The sequence below is a fragment of the Mauremys reevesii genome, linkage group 6 (genome assembly GCF_016161935.1).
Source record: "Mauremys reevesii isolate NIE-2019 linkage group 6, ASM1616193v1, whole genome shotgun sequence".
NCBI classification, from domain to species: Eukaryota; Metazoa; Chordata; order Testudines; family Geoemydidae; genus Mauremys; species Mauremys reevesii.
In genome coordinates, this window is record NC_052628.1 from 56,861,400 (window position 1) to 56,877,820 (window position 16,421).

General features: G+C 41.5%; 1 protein-coding gene across 15 annotated transcripts in view; it reads right to left on the bottom strand.

The window, feature by feature from the left end:
- KIAA0825 (KIAA0825 ortholog) overlaps window positions 1-16,421 on the bottom strand; it is a 401,465-nt gene that overhangs the window by 279,341 nt on the left and 105,703 nt on the right. The gene's annotated exons all lie outside the window — the stretch shown is intronic.

Here is a 16,421-nt window from a genome sequence, read left to right on the forward strand (position 1 = left end):
CTGTAGAAGTACACAAGTTATCTATATAACCCACTGGTCAGCATGTCCTCCTGTGTATTAGAACCACAAATGTCAGCCTGTTACAGCTCTCAGCTAGAGAGAGACTAGTAAATTACATGCTTCTAGACCAGTGGTCCCCACCATGGCGCCCGCCGGGGCATTTATGGGCGCCCGCCTAGTGCTCAGCAGGGGAGAGAAGCCGCGGCCCCGTGCCTGCTGGGGACAGAGAACTCCGGGGCTGCAAGCTGCGGGTGTTCTCTGTGCCCGGCAGGTGCGGGGCCCTCCTAGTGCCCAGCAGGGGAGAGAAGCTGGGGCCCTGCGCCTGCTGGGGACAGAGTACTCTGAGGCTGCAGGTGCCAGTGTTCTCTGTCCTCCCGGCTTCTCTCCACACTGCCCAGAACTGGTGCCAAAAAAACCCCAAAAAACAAAAACAAAACAAAAACGCTCTGACTCTGCAGAACGGACGGAATGCTGCCCCGCAGCATGTGCTCCCCCAGGCACGTGCTTGCTCCACTGGTGCCTGGAGCTGGCCCTGTATGTGATTAATCGTTGGCGCCCACCACACTCTTCTGAAAACATGAATGTGCTACTGGCCACAAAATGGTTGGGGACCACTGTTCTAGACAGATGAAGCTCTTCCTGAGCATCTGAGGACCACAGCAATCCAAATCCCAGACATGTCCACAATTGTGTGACTGGTGGACACCATTTTGGAGAATACTGGGGATTGAACCATGCCCTTCCAGAATTAAGAGCATGAATTGATACATTCTGAGCTAAAAAAACATGCTCTGTAGGTAGGGCTGTAACAGACGTATACCCTCTGTAGATCAGACCCATAGGGGAACATCCGCTCCTGACGCCCATAGTTAGATCAGCAAGTAATATAAAAAAGGGTTTAAAATAAACCTAAAACTTTATTTAAAAAAAATAAATTTACCATGTATTAAAAGCACTTGATTGAAGACAACGTATTTTTGCGTTTTCACACTTCGGTCAATGTGAGAAACAGAAGCATATGCTAACTGAACATATGACATCCTTTTTGTTGATGTGTCAAGCCACCCAATTTTAAATAAATGTGATTTTTTGCAAGACAGCAATACTTTGTGACTAAAATAAATTGAATTTATCTTTTAAAAATGACATATTTGCTATGTATGTGTGATTAGTAATAAAGGGGATAAACAAAATGTTCCAAACCTTAACAGTATCTCAGCAACGAATACCTAATTCAGTTGTGCTCAGAAGATGGTAGACATACCTGTTGAAAAGAGTCATGTAATAATTTTCTTTCCAAATATACCATAGGAGTCTCTTTAAGGGAACTTCTTTAAAGTCTGTCTTCTCTCATCTTTCATAGTTCAACCTGGTTTCCTTCATATAACTATACATTCCCAAAGAAAGAGAGCCTAATTTAATAATCCTATCTCAACTTCTTTGTCTCTCTCTCTCTCTCTCTCTATTTTTTTTTATTAAAGAGTACTACAGTATATAAATTTCAAACTGACCTCTGACCACTCAAGCAAAATCAGACTGATGAGTAAATCACTTGAATCTTGGGAGGAGAATGCAATAATTAGGGGGCATGGTGAGTTAAATGTTCTTGTTCTTTTCACCCTTAGGAAAAACACCCAGGTGTGCTGAGGAAGCATTTAGAGGAAGATAATTAGTTTGCTAACTGTAGATATTTTGAAGCAAAAAAAAAAATTGAAATTATATCTCCTTCAACCTCTATAGAATTCAGACAACCGATTCAGGAGCTTGAAAGACAGACATAACATTTAGTATCTTCATCATTACACAAAAGTATAGCAGACATCATACAAAATAAAATTGCATCACTAATTACACAGTACAAATAATTTTGAATTCAAATTAGCTATCTCCTATAATTTTTTTCAAGTAAATCAAAACAAATATAACAGTAATAAGAACCTGAATATAGACATCTTTTCATTATGACAAGGGGTCAGTAATGAGATTCCACTGTCAGTCTTCACATTATGTGCTTAATAAGTGATTTGAAGCAACAGCTCCAAAAAGCAGGAAGGAATTGAGGCATGCTACCAGCTTTGAAATTCTGCCAACTGAGAATTCAGTAACTTAACTACTGTTATCTTACTCCTTACTACAAGCTTTAAAAGTAACAGGCTTAATGCTTTTGTAATCTTTAAGGAAATGTTGCACTCCCACTAGAAACACACTTGTGGTTCTATGGTATTATGTTCATGTGGCCTTTAAGAGAATATTTTTTTTTTGTTTATAAACTTCAACTCTGTATATTAAAACAGATGGTTTCATTTTCCTCTCATAATTACACATTATTTTCATTTAAGATAACTGTGTGGTAAAAATCAAATACCCTACTTCCAAGGATAAGAATAAATATGTGACAAAGAGCCCACAAAACACATTTTTTCCTGCATTAAATGTAAAGACAATTAGTCACTATTTTGTTCTCCCTGGGCAACAGGATTTGTTTTCTGCTGTCAAAATCCTATACATTTTCCAAGGAACAAAGACAGATGCAGAAATCAGCATCAGACTTTGTGCACCTACTGTTTTCCTATTACAACTATCAACCAATGCTTTGTGCCGCCTTCATTAAATGGATGCTAAATATTACCAGTTGAAGAGTCTGACTCTGAATGTTAATTCACCTACCAGTACAAAATTAAGATACATGAATAAAGAAAACTAAGCATCTGATTTACTGAGGCAATGGAAAACTACCATTTTACTGCTATGTATTTAACATTTTCTTTGTTATAGCACAAAATTGATTGCTTTATCTAGAATTGTCCCACCTCCGCTCAGACAGCCCCTGTGCTATTGAGGAGGAAGAACGGCCCAGGGAAGCAGAGCAGTCAATGGGAGCAGAGGGAAACCTTCCCGTAGTTGGGACCCTCCTTCCAGATGGTGCTGGGGTTGCCTCTCGCACTGAGGTTGCCTCTCCGGGGGAGGGAACTCCAGTTTCTAGGAAAAGGCAGGTGTTAGTAATGGGAGATTCGATTATTAGAAACGTTGATAGCTGGGTCTGTGATAACCCGGGAGAACCGTATGGTGACTTGCCTGCCTGGTACAAAGGTTGCGGATCTCTCAAGGCATCTAGACAGACTTATGTGTAGTGCTGGGGAGGAGCCGGTGGTCGTGGTACATGTAGGTACCAATGACATAGGGAAGTGTAGGAGAGATGTCCTGGAAGCCAAATTTAGGCTGCTAGGGAAGAGACTGAAATCCAGGACCTCTATGGTGGCATTCTCAGAAATGCTCCCAGTTCCACATGCAGGGACAGGTAGGCAGGCAGAGCTTCAGAGTCTCAATGCGTGGATGAGACGATGGTGTAGAGAGGAGGGGTTCACGTTCATTAGGAACTGGGGAAACTTCTGGGATGGGAGGAGCCTATACAGGAGAGATGGGCTCCACCTAAACCAAAGTGGAAGCAGACTGCTGGCACTAAACATTAAGAAGGTTGTAGAGCAGTTTTTAAACTAGGAGATGGGGGAAAGCTGACTGCTGCAGAGGAGCGTGTGGATCGGACACAGACTTCTCTTAGGGGAGAGTCTGATGATAGAGAATCTCCAGGTTATAGTCAGGAGCAGAGGATTGAAGAGTATAATGTAAGGGCCGGATCAGATGATAAACAGTCACATAAAAAAGAATCTGGCACATCAGAAAAAGGCAGGCTAATAAACAGGGACAAGTTTTTAAAGTGCTTGTACACAAATGCCAGAAGTCTAAATAATAAGATGGGTGAACTAGAGTGCCTTGTGATAAAGGAGGATATTGATATAATAGGCATCACAGAAACCTGGTGGACTGAGAGCAATCAATGGGATACAATCATTCAGGGTACAAAATATATCGGAAGGAAAGAACAGGTCGTGCAGGGGGAGGAGTGGCACTATATGTGAAAGAAAGTGTAGATTCAAATGAAGTAAAAATCTTAAGCAAATCCACATGTTCCATAGAATCTCTATGGATAGAAATTTCATGCTGTAGTAAAAATATAACATTAGGGAATCTATTATCGACCACCTGACCAGGACAGTAATAGTGATGATAAAATGCTAAGGGAAATTAGAGAGGCTATCAAAATTAAGAACCCAATAATAGTGGGGGATTTCAATTATCCTCATATTGACTGGGAACATTTCACTACATTGATGTAGTGATATGCAGAGATAAAATGCAGAGATAAAATTTCTCGATACTTTAAATGACTGCTTCATGGAGCAGCTGGTACGGGAACCCACAAGGGGAGAGGCGACTCTAGATTTAATCCTGAGTGGAGCACAGGAGCTGGTCCAAGAGGTGGACCGCTTGGAAATAGTGACCATAATACAATAGCATTCAACATCCCTGTGGTGGGAAGAACACCTCAACTGCCCAACACTGTGGCATTTAATTTCAAAAGGGGGAACTATACAAAAATGAGGGGGTTAGTTAGACAAAAGTTAAAAGGTACAGTGACTAACGTGAAATCCCTGCAAGTTGCATGGGCCCTTTTTAAAGACACCATAATAGAGGCCCAACTTCAATGTATACCCCAAATTAAGAAAAACAGTAAAAGAACTAAAAAAGAGCCACCGTGGCTTAACAACCATGTAAAAGAAGCAGTGAGAGATAAAAAGACTTCCTTTAAAAAGTGGAAGTCAAATCCTAGTGAGGCAAATAGAAAGGAGCACAAACACTGCCAACTTAAGTGCAAGAGTGTAATAAGAAAAGCCAAAGAGGAGTTTGAAGAACGGCTAGCCAAAAACTCCAAAGGTAATAACAAAATGTTTTTAAGTACATCAGAAGCAGGAAGCCTGCTAAACAACCAGTGGGGCCCCTTGACGATTGAAATACAAAAGGAGCGCTTAAAGACGATAAAATCATTGCGGAGAAACTAAATGGATTCTTTGCTTCAGTCTTCATGGCTGAGGATGTTAGGGAGATTCCCAAACCTGAGCTGGCTTTTGTAGGTGACAAATCTGAGGAACTGTCACAGATTGAAGTGTCACTAGAGGAGGTTTTGGAATTAATTGATAAACTCAACATTAACAAGTCACCGGGACCAGATGGCATTCACCCAAGAGTTCTGAAAGAACTCAAATGTGAAGTTGCGGAACTACTAACTAAGGTTTGTAACCTGTCCTTTAAATCGGCTTCGGTACCCAAAGACTGGAAGTTAGCTAATGTAACGCCAATATTTAAAAAGGGCTCTAGAGGTGATCCCGGCAATTACAGACCGGTAAGTCTAACGTTGGTACCGGGCAAATTAGTCGAAACAATAGTTAAGAATAAAATTGTCAGACACATAGAAAAACATAAACTGTTGAGCAATAGTCAACATGGTTTCTGTAAAGGGAAATCGTGTCTTACTAATCTATTAGAGTTCTTTGAAGGGGTCAACAAACATGTGGACAAGGGGGATCCGGTGGACGTACTGTACTTAGATTTCCAGAAAGCCTTTGACAAGGTCCCTCACCAAAGGCTCTTACGTAAATTAAGCTGTCATGGGATAAAAGGGAAGGTCCTTTCATGGATTGAGAACTGGTTAAAGGACAGGGAACAAAGGGTAGGAATTAATGGTAAATTCTCAGAATGGAGAGGGGTACTAGTGGTGTTCCCCAAGGGTCAGTCCTAGGACCAATCCTATTCAATTTATTCATAAATGATCTGGAGAAAGGGGTAAACAGTGAGGTGGCAAAGTTTGCAGATGATACTAAACTACTCAAGATAGTTAAGACCAAAGCAGATTGTGAAGAACTTCAAAAAGATCTCACAAAACTAAGTGATTGGGCAACAAAATGGCAAATGAAATTTAATGTGGATAAATGTAAAGTAATGCACATTGGAAAAAATAACCCCAACTATACATACAACATGATGGGGGCTAATTTAGCTACAACGAGTCAGGAAAAAGATCTTGGAGTCATCGTGGATAGTTCTCTGAAGATGTCCACGCAGTGTGCAGAGGCAGTCAAAAAAGCAAACGGGATGTTAGGAATCATTAAAAAGGGGCTAGAGAATAAGACTGAGAATATATTATTGCCCTTATATAAATCCATGGTATGCCCACATCTCGAATACTGTGTACAGATGTGGTCTCCTCACCTCAAAAAAGATGTTCTAGCACTAGAAAAGGTTCAGAAAAGGGCAACTAAAATGATTAGGGGGTTAGAGAGGGTCCCATACGAGGAAAGACTAAAGAGGCTAGGACTCTTCAGCTTGGAAAAGAGAAGACAAAGGGGGGATATGATAGAGGTATATAAAATCATGAGTGATGTTGAGAAAGTGGATAAGGAAAAGTTATTTACTTATTCCCATAATACAAGAACTAGGGGTCACCAAATGAAATTAATAGGCAGCAGGTTTAAAACAAATAAAAGGAAGTTCTTCTTCACGCAGCGCACAGTCAACTTGTGGAACTCCTTACCTGAGGAGGTTGTGAAGGCTAGGACTATAACAATGTTTAAAAGGGGACTGGATAAATTCATGGTGGCTAAGTCCATAAATGGCTATTAGCCAGGATGGGTAAGAATGGTGTCCCTAGCCTCTGTTCGTCAGAGGATGGAGATGGATGGCAGGAGAGAGATCACTTGATCATTGCCTGTTAGGTTCACTCCCTCTGGGGCAACTGGCATTGGCCACTGTCGGTAGACAGATACTGGGCTAGATGGACCTTTGGTCTGACCCGGTACGGCCGTTCTTATGTTCTTATCTAAAAGTCACTTGTTTAGTTCAGTCCAGTTCAGAAAAAGTGTTGAATCTTATTGAAGCAAGTGGAATTACTCATATGCTTAACGTTGTTTATATGATCAAGTGCTTTGGGACACTGATTAGTTTAAAGTATTAATGGTTGAATTTGAAAAAAATTAAAAACACATTTTCTGATATTTAAAAACCCAGAAGTTTATAATCAAGCTATAGTACCACTCTAATTAATCTTCACTAATGCCCTGTATGTTTCCCCATACAGGTTACACACCCACAGGAAAACAGAAATAGCAAGAGTTTTAATTCACAGCTTTTTTCCTCCTAATTTTTCCCTTTGCCCACTCCTCCTACGTTAGTCACTGGGGATCCAGCTTCCTACACCCATGGACCACCACACACTTTATGGATGTTGGGGGCTCCTTAAAATGCAAGGGCCCTTTGTACACATGCTCTATTCATCCCAACAGTCCTTGTGGTTTTGTATAGCCTCCTGTAGCACTGCTCCTACAGATGCTGCTAGGTGCCCTACAAACAATCACTCTAGTTGGGTTATGTTCTTCTCCCCATACCTCAAATAAAGGCTTGCTGACAATATGCTATATATAGTAAAACCCAAAAACTTTTAAAATTAATTTATGTGCTTATGTCTATGCTCCTTAGTATGGAGACATATTTAGACAATATTAAAGTTTCTACACTTCTGCATGAAACTGAATTTCTTAGCTTATTTTTTCTGTTCTTGGTGATAAACTACAGCAGCTGAGATCAAAATAGTCCATGACAAAAACAAAAACCAAAACAATCTGTTTTCTTATAGACTGCCCAAAAGCCTTTGATACTAAAACTTAGTTGTACTAGTGTGGCACAAGAACTGGTGAAGAAAAGGAGAATCTATACAAGACCCATAATTTGAGACAGTACTATTCTTTTCAGGCTGATTTTTTTTCTTTTTCTTTTTAAAGTCTTCAGCTTCCTTACAAAATTTGAGGGGGGAGGAAGAAACCCCCACACACCACACCACACACACACTTTCATTTTGAGATACAAAAATTCAAAACTCCCCAAATGTAGCTTGATTATGACAACTTTTGGTGACAAAGAACTATAAAACTGTTTAACAAACGAGACACACCAGACACAAAATTTTCAAGTGTATTTGGTGCCTAAGGCTTAGGTACACACATCCATATTTAGACACCTAAATAAAAGTGTCTTATGTTCAGAGATGCACAGCGACCACAGACCGCTTTGACTTCAATTAAAGACTCTGGTATTCAGCATCTCTGGAAATCAGAAAACTTTTATTTAAGTGGTAACTTTAGGCATCCAAGTTTGAAATTTTGTCTGTATTAAATACTAATTACTTTGCCTATTTTAAAAACAAATGGAGATACCGGAGAAGAAGAATGGTCTGAGCATGCAAACTTTGCCATTTTCATTGGGTGTCAGAGACAACTGATCTCAAGAATGCTTCTGGAAATTAAACTGATTGCAACACCATTGTAAATTCATGTGAATTACTACTGTTATCATTTTAGAGAGTCACACACAGCAATGTGGAACATGTTTGTTCACTGTATATCAAGTTACATCTGCATGTCTAATTAAAAAAACATACTTCATCTACATTTGTAACATATTAGTTGAACAGCAAATCACATTGCTCATTGTTAAATGAAAGAACTTTCATAATATATGAAACAGGATAGAGTTCCTGGCATTTGAGCATTTAAAATCTCAAAACAGTGTAACAGCCTTTCTGAGTTTTCCCAGTAAAAAAAGAGTTCTAAGAATATAAGAAGTTCCATGCTCCTAAAATTGAAAATTGGGAATAGTGGCCAGGAGATAAAATAAAGGCAAGAGAATGAGAGCCAAGTAGCCAGGCGAAGAATGGAGAGGCATAATAGTGGCTTCCTCATGAAGATTGTGTTGAGATCTTAAACAGAATTACAATATCTACATTTCATACTTAAACATTTAGTCTCCAAAATTTAACATGCTACTCTTCATAGGCCAATCAACTGAATTTGCCCTAGTATATTCTCAGTCTGAGATTTCCCGAGATTCTAATGAGGGTTTGGGTTTTTTAGGTTCCCAACAGATAGACAATCATACTCACCACAAACTCCAAACTTCACACACAGGCCACTCTCATAAATGCTTAGGGATAGAAAACTTAAAATATTATTTTCCAAATTAATCATACCCTAATTCATTGTTGGAAAGGTCAGGAACTATCCAATTCACCCAGCTACTTCTGTTTTCCAACTGTCCCTCACTATATCCTGGATCAGCTCCTCACATACAGCCCCATCTCTGGAGACCCATGGAAGCAGGTTGGGCAGCAGAAAGTATGGGGGTAAACTGGAGTGTTCAGAGGACATAGAGGTAAGCAAGCCTTTTGGGAAGGTAAAAGGATAAGTGAGCTGGTCTCAGGAAGCTGCAGTGCTGAAGAGTTAAGCAGGCAGTAAGGTGGGGGCTCAGAGTGTAAATGGAAGTGGTACAGGGCAGAGTATTTGGAATGAACACAGTATCAATGTATCTGTGTCAGACATTAGCGCATTCAAATTTGGCTCACCATGATGATGCTGCTGCAAACAGCAACAGTATGGGAGAACGGAAGGACTGAGCAGGGCTGTCGAGATCAGGGGTGTAAGTGGCCATGATGGTTACAGTCAGGAAATTAATAGAGTAATGAATTAAATCAGGGGGCCCGGATAATCTTCATCCTAGAATATTAAGGGAATTGGCGAGTGAAATTGCAAGCCCGTTAGCGATGATTTTTAATAAATCTCTAAACTCCGGGGTTGTACCGTTTGACTGGAGATTAGCTAATATAGTCCCTATATTCAAGAAGGGGAAAAAAAGTGACCCGGGTAACTACAGGCCTGTTAGTTTAACATCTGTAGTATGCAAAGTCATGGAAAAAATTTTAAAGGAGAGAGTGGTTACGGACCTTGAGGCAGATGGCAACTGGGACAAATTACAGCATGGTTTTACGAAAGGTAGATCGTGCCAAACCAACCTGATCTCCTTCTTTGAGAAAGTAACAGTTTTTTTAGACAAGGGAAATGCGGTGGATCTAATATATCTTGATTTCAGTAAGGCGTTTGATACAGTACCGCATGAAGAATTACTGGTTAAATTGGAAAAGATGGGGATTGAAATGAAAATCCAGAGGTGGATAAGGAACTGGTTAAAGGGGAGACTGCAGTGGGTCGAATTGAAGGGAGGGGGGTTACCAGTGAAGTTCCTCAAGGTTCGGTTTTGGGTCCGATTTTATTTAATCTATTTATCGCTGACCTCGGAACCAAAAGTAGGAGTGGGCTGATAAAGTTTGCAGATGACACCAAGTTGGGAAGTATTGCCAATTCGGAAAAAGATCGGGATATCCTCCAGGGAGATTTGGATGACCTTGTAAACTGGAGTATTAGTAACAGGATGAAATTCAATAATGAGAAGTGTAAGGTTATGCATTTAGGGATGACTAACAAGAATTTTAGTTATAAGCTGGGGACGCACCAGTTGGAAGTAATGAAGGAGGAGAAGGAACTAGGAGTCCTGGTTGATCGTAGGATGACTATGAGTAGGCAATGTGATGTGGCCGTTAAAAAAGCTAATGCGGTCTTGGGATGCATTAGGCGAGGTATTTCTAGTAGAGATAAGGAGGTGCTAGTCCCGTTATATAAGGCGTTGGTGAGACCTAATTTGGAGTATTGTGTGCAGTTTTGGTCTCCCATGTTTAAGAAGGATGAATTCAAACTGGAACGGGTACAAAGAAGGGCCACTAGAATGATCCGAGGAATGGAAAGCCTGTCGTATGAAAGGAGACTTGAGGAGCTCGGTTTGTTTTCCTTAACCAAAAGAAGGATAAGAGGAGATATGATTGCACTCTTTAAATATATCAGAGGGATAAATACCAGGGAAGGAGAGGAATTATTTCAGCTCAGTGCTAATGTGGACACGAGGACAAACGGATATAAATTGTCAGTCAGGAAATTTAGGCTTGAAATTAGACGAAGGTTTCTAACCATCAGAGGAGTGCAATTCTGGAACAGCCTACCAAGGGAAACAGTGGGGGCGAAGGACCTCCATGACTTTAAGATTAAGCTGAATAAGTTTATGGAGGGGATGGTATGATAGGATAATGGGTTTAGTCAATAGGTCAATAACGTGCCACACTGGTAATTAGTACAAAGGGTCAATGTTGGGATATTGTTAGCCTTTTCCAGAGGGTCTGGCTGGAGAGTCTTGCCCACATGCTCGGGGTTCAGCTGATCGCCATATTTGGGGTCGGGAAGGAATTTTCCTCCAGGGTAGATTGGCAGTGGCCCTGGAGGTTTTTCGCCTTCCTCCGAAGCATGGGGCAGGGGTCGCTTGCTGGTGGATTATCTGCTACTTGAAGTCTTTAAATCATGATTTGGAGCATTCAACAGCAGAGTCAAGGGAGTGAATTAGTTCAGGAGTGGGTGGATCGGCTTATGTGGCCTGCATCTTGCAGGAGGTCAGACTAGATGATCATAATGGTCCCTTCTGATCTTGAATTCTATGATTCTATAAGTTGCATTAGGGTTTGAGTAGGGCTATGGGGGAACAGAAGGAAAAGCAGACTAGGAAAAGAGAACCTGTGGTGTTTGGGGAAGCAGAGCTGGGTGAGGTATCTAGCTTAACATTTTTTGTAAACAAAGGAATTGGAGAACAGATTCAAAAGGTAAAAAGTATGATCCAAATTTAATAGACTTACTGCAATTATTTTAAAAAAGTATCATATTAGAAATCTAGGGGAAGGGTCGGGGTAGAGGGCAGGAAAAGGGGGGAACAAAAGTGAGTAAGAAGCCAGGATGATCTGGGATAAACAACACTTCCCCACATTAGATACTAAAATATGTTAGGAAACATAATATTTGGTTTTAATATTTTAACTTTGACAACATTTTAAGGAGCATATTTTTAATGCAGAAAGATTGAAGTAACATTGTTATAAAACTCAAATATAATGAATGATTTTATTACTGATGCTTTTCTTAGCTCATCTTTCTGAAGTTTCTTTGATTAAACAATAATTCACATTTTTAAAAAGCTATTTATTGATCATGTTCAAACTAATATTTCTAAACACAGGTTTAAGTTTCTTTAGGGATTTTTTTTCTTCTCTTGAACTATAGTTTATCATACAGGAGACAGGAACTTTGTATCGGGGTATCCAAGGAAATGAGACAGCACCATGTTGTCTAAAAATCTCAAATTTGAATGCAGCCCGAGCAGTAAGAGCTTGGTGCTGCATCATTCAAGTCAACGGGAATTTTGCCACTGACTTCAATGGGAGCAGGATCAAGCCATAATACAGCTGCACCTACCTTCCCTAGAGATGGTGACCAGAGACTTCAACCCCCAAAAGAATGCTTGATTTCAATTCCCATTCCTCCAGCATTTCTCTCAAACCACGCTCACCTGCTTCATGGATAATGGGGGAAGAGAAGTCCATTACAATATTTTGCAGTACATTCAGTGTATGAAAGCAAAATTGATAAACCATTATTTCACAAATCATCATATATGAAATATCTGAAAGTTTTATAAATCTTTTAGAGCTTGTTATAGCTTGCCTTTATTTTCCAGACAGAAGCAGTCCATCTATATTAAATTTTGCAAGGTTCTAGTGCAGTTTCATTATTTTCTGTTTTTTTTTCTTCCCCTTTTTTTCACTCCTATACAGTAGGATCAATTACTATAGTTCCTATCAAAATCACATTTCCCTCAGGGCACACTTAGTAAATAAAAACAAGAGTCCCAATCGAATATCCTAGATTAAATTATCCTGGTGGTTTGAAATGTGCTGGTTTGGGGGTTCCCAGAGGGCAGAGGCAGCTTGCAGCAAAATCATAGGAAACACATTGGTAGAACTGTCACTCAGCTGAGAAAGCAGTGAATTTTCTCTCTCCCCTGCCTCCCTTCATTCTTAGTGACTGTGGTCTTTCCATGTCAAAATGAAGGTCATTGCCAAGGCAACCTGGTACAGCTGTACATTCCTTGACATATGGATAAATGGGGAATTTTACTCCCAGTGTCAGTGGTGAGAGAGTGATGTCCTAGGCCCTAACTAAGATTTAAATATGAGCTCTCATTAGTAAAGTCTACTTAGAAACTAAGGGCTTGTCTACGCTTTTTGGTAATTACCAAAAAAAGGTGTTCTAGCAAAAGAGGGTCTACATAGAGGTTTGGCATGAATGGAGGCACATGCTCTGCAACCAGCTGATGCCTTTCTTATAGTCTTTGGCAGCCAGGGAGCCACTGCCATACATAATTATTGTTCATCTGGGTGAAAATGATTTGGGAGTTTGTAAGTGGGTTGACAATCATCAGGGAAAAGAGAGATTTGGGGCAGATCCAGCAGCTTTTCTCAGGGGTGATTATAAATTGGTCTGAAATGCTGCAACAGAGGGCGTGGTAGGGAGCCACCAGGCTGACAATGAGAGAAGGCACATGAATCAGGAGATGCCTGAATTTGTAATGAACTAATGATCCATCCAAAATCACCTATCAGAAAATATTGCATAGGGTACCCAGCTTATTTATGGACAATAGGATATACCTAATGAAGCACGGAGCAGATATATTTTTGGCCAAAGTTCATGAGTGAATTTTTAACTTTCTGGGAACCCAACTAGGAATGGAGGGAACGGAGCGGAGCCAAGCCAATTACTGGTGTTTTGTGGCAGGTGTCCAGTGAAGGTACTCATTCTAGGGTACAGTTCCCTGATAAACTAGCATTAGAAGTGAACTTAGGGGAAAATACTCCCTAAGGAAGCTGAGGAAGTGGGGCTGGGACTCCTATGTTTGGTACACCATGGAGACAACCCCTTTTCCAGAGCTTCCTTAGTCCTCATACAAGGGGAGGAGGTGGAGTGGGAAGGGGTGCTGTCCACTTCAAACACTTGCAAACAATTAAGACAAGAATGGACCTGCCAGGTATTTCCCAGATGACTTAATAAAGTCATAGCCAAATGAAGCCATATTCCTTGTATGGCCAGGACAATAAAAATTCCAGTATATCTATTCTAGTAACTTTTCAGGAGTAGATGAGTCCTAAGACCCACTTAAATTGATTTGATCAACTCTTAAAACACAGTGGACAACGAAATCCCCCTTCAACAAGAAAAAAAATCCTCATAGTTTTGCCTTCACATCAGGTGTTTTACTCTGGACTGCTGACTGTGAATACAGAGTATCATTCTTATTTACCAGTGTCCAACTGATAAACTCAGATTGCTAAGGAATCACAATTGAACTGAGAAGGCATAGGGAGTGGCTTCCCACAGGGATCTGTCCTGTGTCTGGTTCTATTTAGTATCTTCATAAATTATTTGGATAATGGCATAGAGAGTACACTCAAACTCTGAGGACGATACCACGCTGGGAGGTGTTATAAGCACTTTGGAGGACAGGATTAGAATTAAAAATGATCTTGGCAAACTGGAGAAATGGTCTGAAATAAATAGGATGAAATTAAATAAGGACAAATGCAAAGTACTGCACTTAGGAAGAAATAATCAATTGCACAAATATAAAATGGGAAATGATTGCCCAGGAAATAACAGTGCAGAAAAGGATCTGGGGGTTAAAGTAGATCACAAACTAAATGAGTATTGCGTACAGTTTTGGACATCACACACTGGGAAAAATGTGGACAAATTGGAGGAAGTCCAGAGAAGAGCAACAAAAATGACTGAAGGTCTAGAAAAAAATGACCTATGAGGGAAGACTGAAAAAATTGTGTTTGTTTAGTCTGGAGAAGAGAAAATTGAGGGGGACACGTTAACAGTCTTCAACTACATAAAAGAGGAGGGTGATAAATTGTTCTCCTTAACCACTGAGGTGGTCTTAAATTGCAGCAAGGGAGACTTAAATTAGACATTTGGAAAAACCTCCTAACTGTGAGGAACAAATTACCTACGGAGGCTATGCAATCTCCATCACTAGGGCTTTTTAAGAATTGGCTAGACAAACATCTGTCAGGGATGGTCTAGATAATACTTAGTCCTGTCTCAGTTCAGGAGGCTGGATTAGATAACCTATTGAGGTCTCTTCCAGTCCTACATATATATCATTCTATGTTCTAGATTAGTGGTCACCAACCTGGATCGATCCTGGAGCCTCTGCCAGTCGATCGTGATCTCCGGCGGCGCAGTGGGGCTAAGGCAGACTGCCTGCCTGCCCTGGCCCCATGCCTCTCCTGGAAGTGGCTGGCATGTCTCTGCGGCTCCTGGGAGAGTGGAGGTAGGCAGCTCCGCATGCTGCCACTGCCCCCACACCCTCAGCGCCAACTCCACAGCTCCCATTGGCTGGGAACTGTGGCCAATGGGAGCTGCGGGGGCAGCACTTGGGGCCCCGGGGGATAGAGGGTGGGTCTTCGCACGGTGCCCGCACCTGCAGCTTCCATTGGCCGCAGTTCCCAGCCAATAGGAGCTGTAGGGGTGGCGCTTGTGGGTAGATGCAGCAGAAGCAGCATTACGTGGAGCCACCTGCTGCTCCTCCCCCCAGGGGATGCAGAGACATGCCAGCCGGTTCTGGGAGCGGCTTTGGGCCCGGGCAGGCAGGTAGCCTGCCTTAGCCCCACTGTGCCACTGACTGGAACCCACCTGTGGTAACTGCCTCCCAGCCAGAGCCTGCACCTTGCACCCCAACACTCTGCCCCAGCCCAGAGACCCCTCCTGCACCTAAACTCCCTTGCAGAGCTTGCACCCCTCACCCCCTCCTTCACACCAACCCCCAGCCCCAGCCTAGAGCTCCCTCCCACACTCCAAACCCCTCGGCCCCAGCCCAGAGCCTGCACCCCCTCCTGCACCCCAACCCCTTGCCCCAGGCCAGTGAAAGCGAGTGAGGGTGGGGGAGAGTGAGCGATGGAGGGAGGGGGGAATGGAGTGAGCAGGGCAGGACCTCGGGGGAGGGGTGGGGTAGATCTTGGGTTGATCTTAAATTCAAAAAGTGATCTTGTGGATAAAAAGGTTGGAGAACATTGTTCTAGACAAACTGCTGTTATAGAAGCTTGATGTCTGCCTAAGGAACTTTCAGGCAATGCACACTATAGACGATGATGTAATGTATATGAATTTGACAGTCTGTAGGAACAAATAAATGCACTCATGCATGCAATCAGCATATTCATTTTATGGGGCTGAGGTGCTGGCAATGGCCAATATTGTGTTCATACTAGCTATTTACATGGGAGGGCTTGAGTATGGGCCCCCATGAACGTTATTTGGAGTAGTCAAAACAGGTTATTTAGTTAATAGCAAATTGATAGTAAATAATGAAAACAGACATGTATTTCAATATATTTTCTCAAAAACAGTATTACATTTAAAAGCCTCCAACTGTCGCCTGAATGTTGGGTTGCTTAATGTTCATGTCCCTGGATGATTTCCTCAGCTGCCCATTCTATTCCTACGGCATTTTCAAGTGTCTTCATTGGGTTAATACTGGAGAACTAGTATTTTTTACACAAAAAATTCCCATACAACCCAGAAAAGTCTCACATCACCTTTATTCTACAATGAGGATAACAGTCTACACCATAACCAGGGCCTCTGATTTTGCACCTGCAAAAAAAAAACCCATAAATCTATATTGTATGCAAACAGCTGTGTGCACATTTCTGTAGGCACAACCACTTTCACATACATTTTGCAGGTGCAAAATTGAAGGCTGCAGCC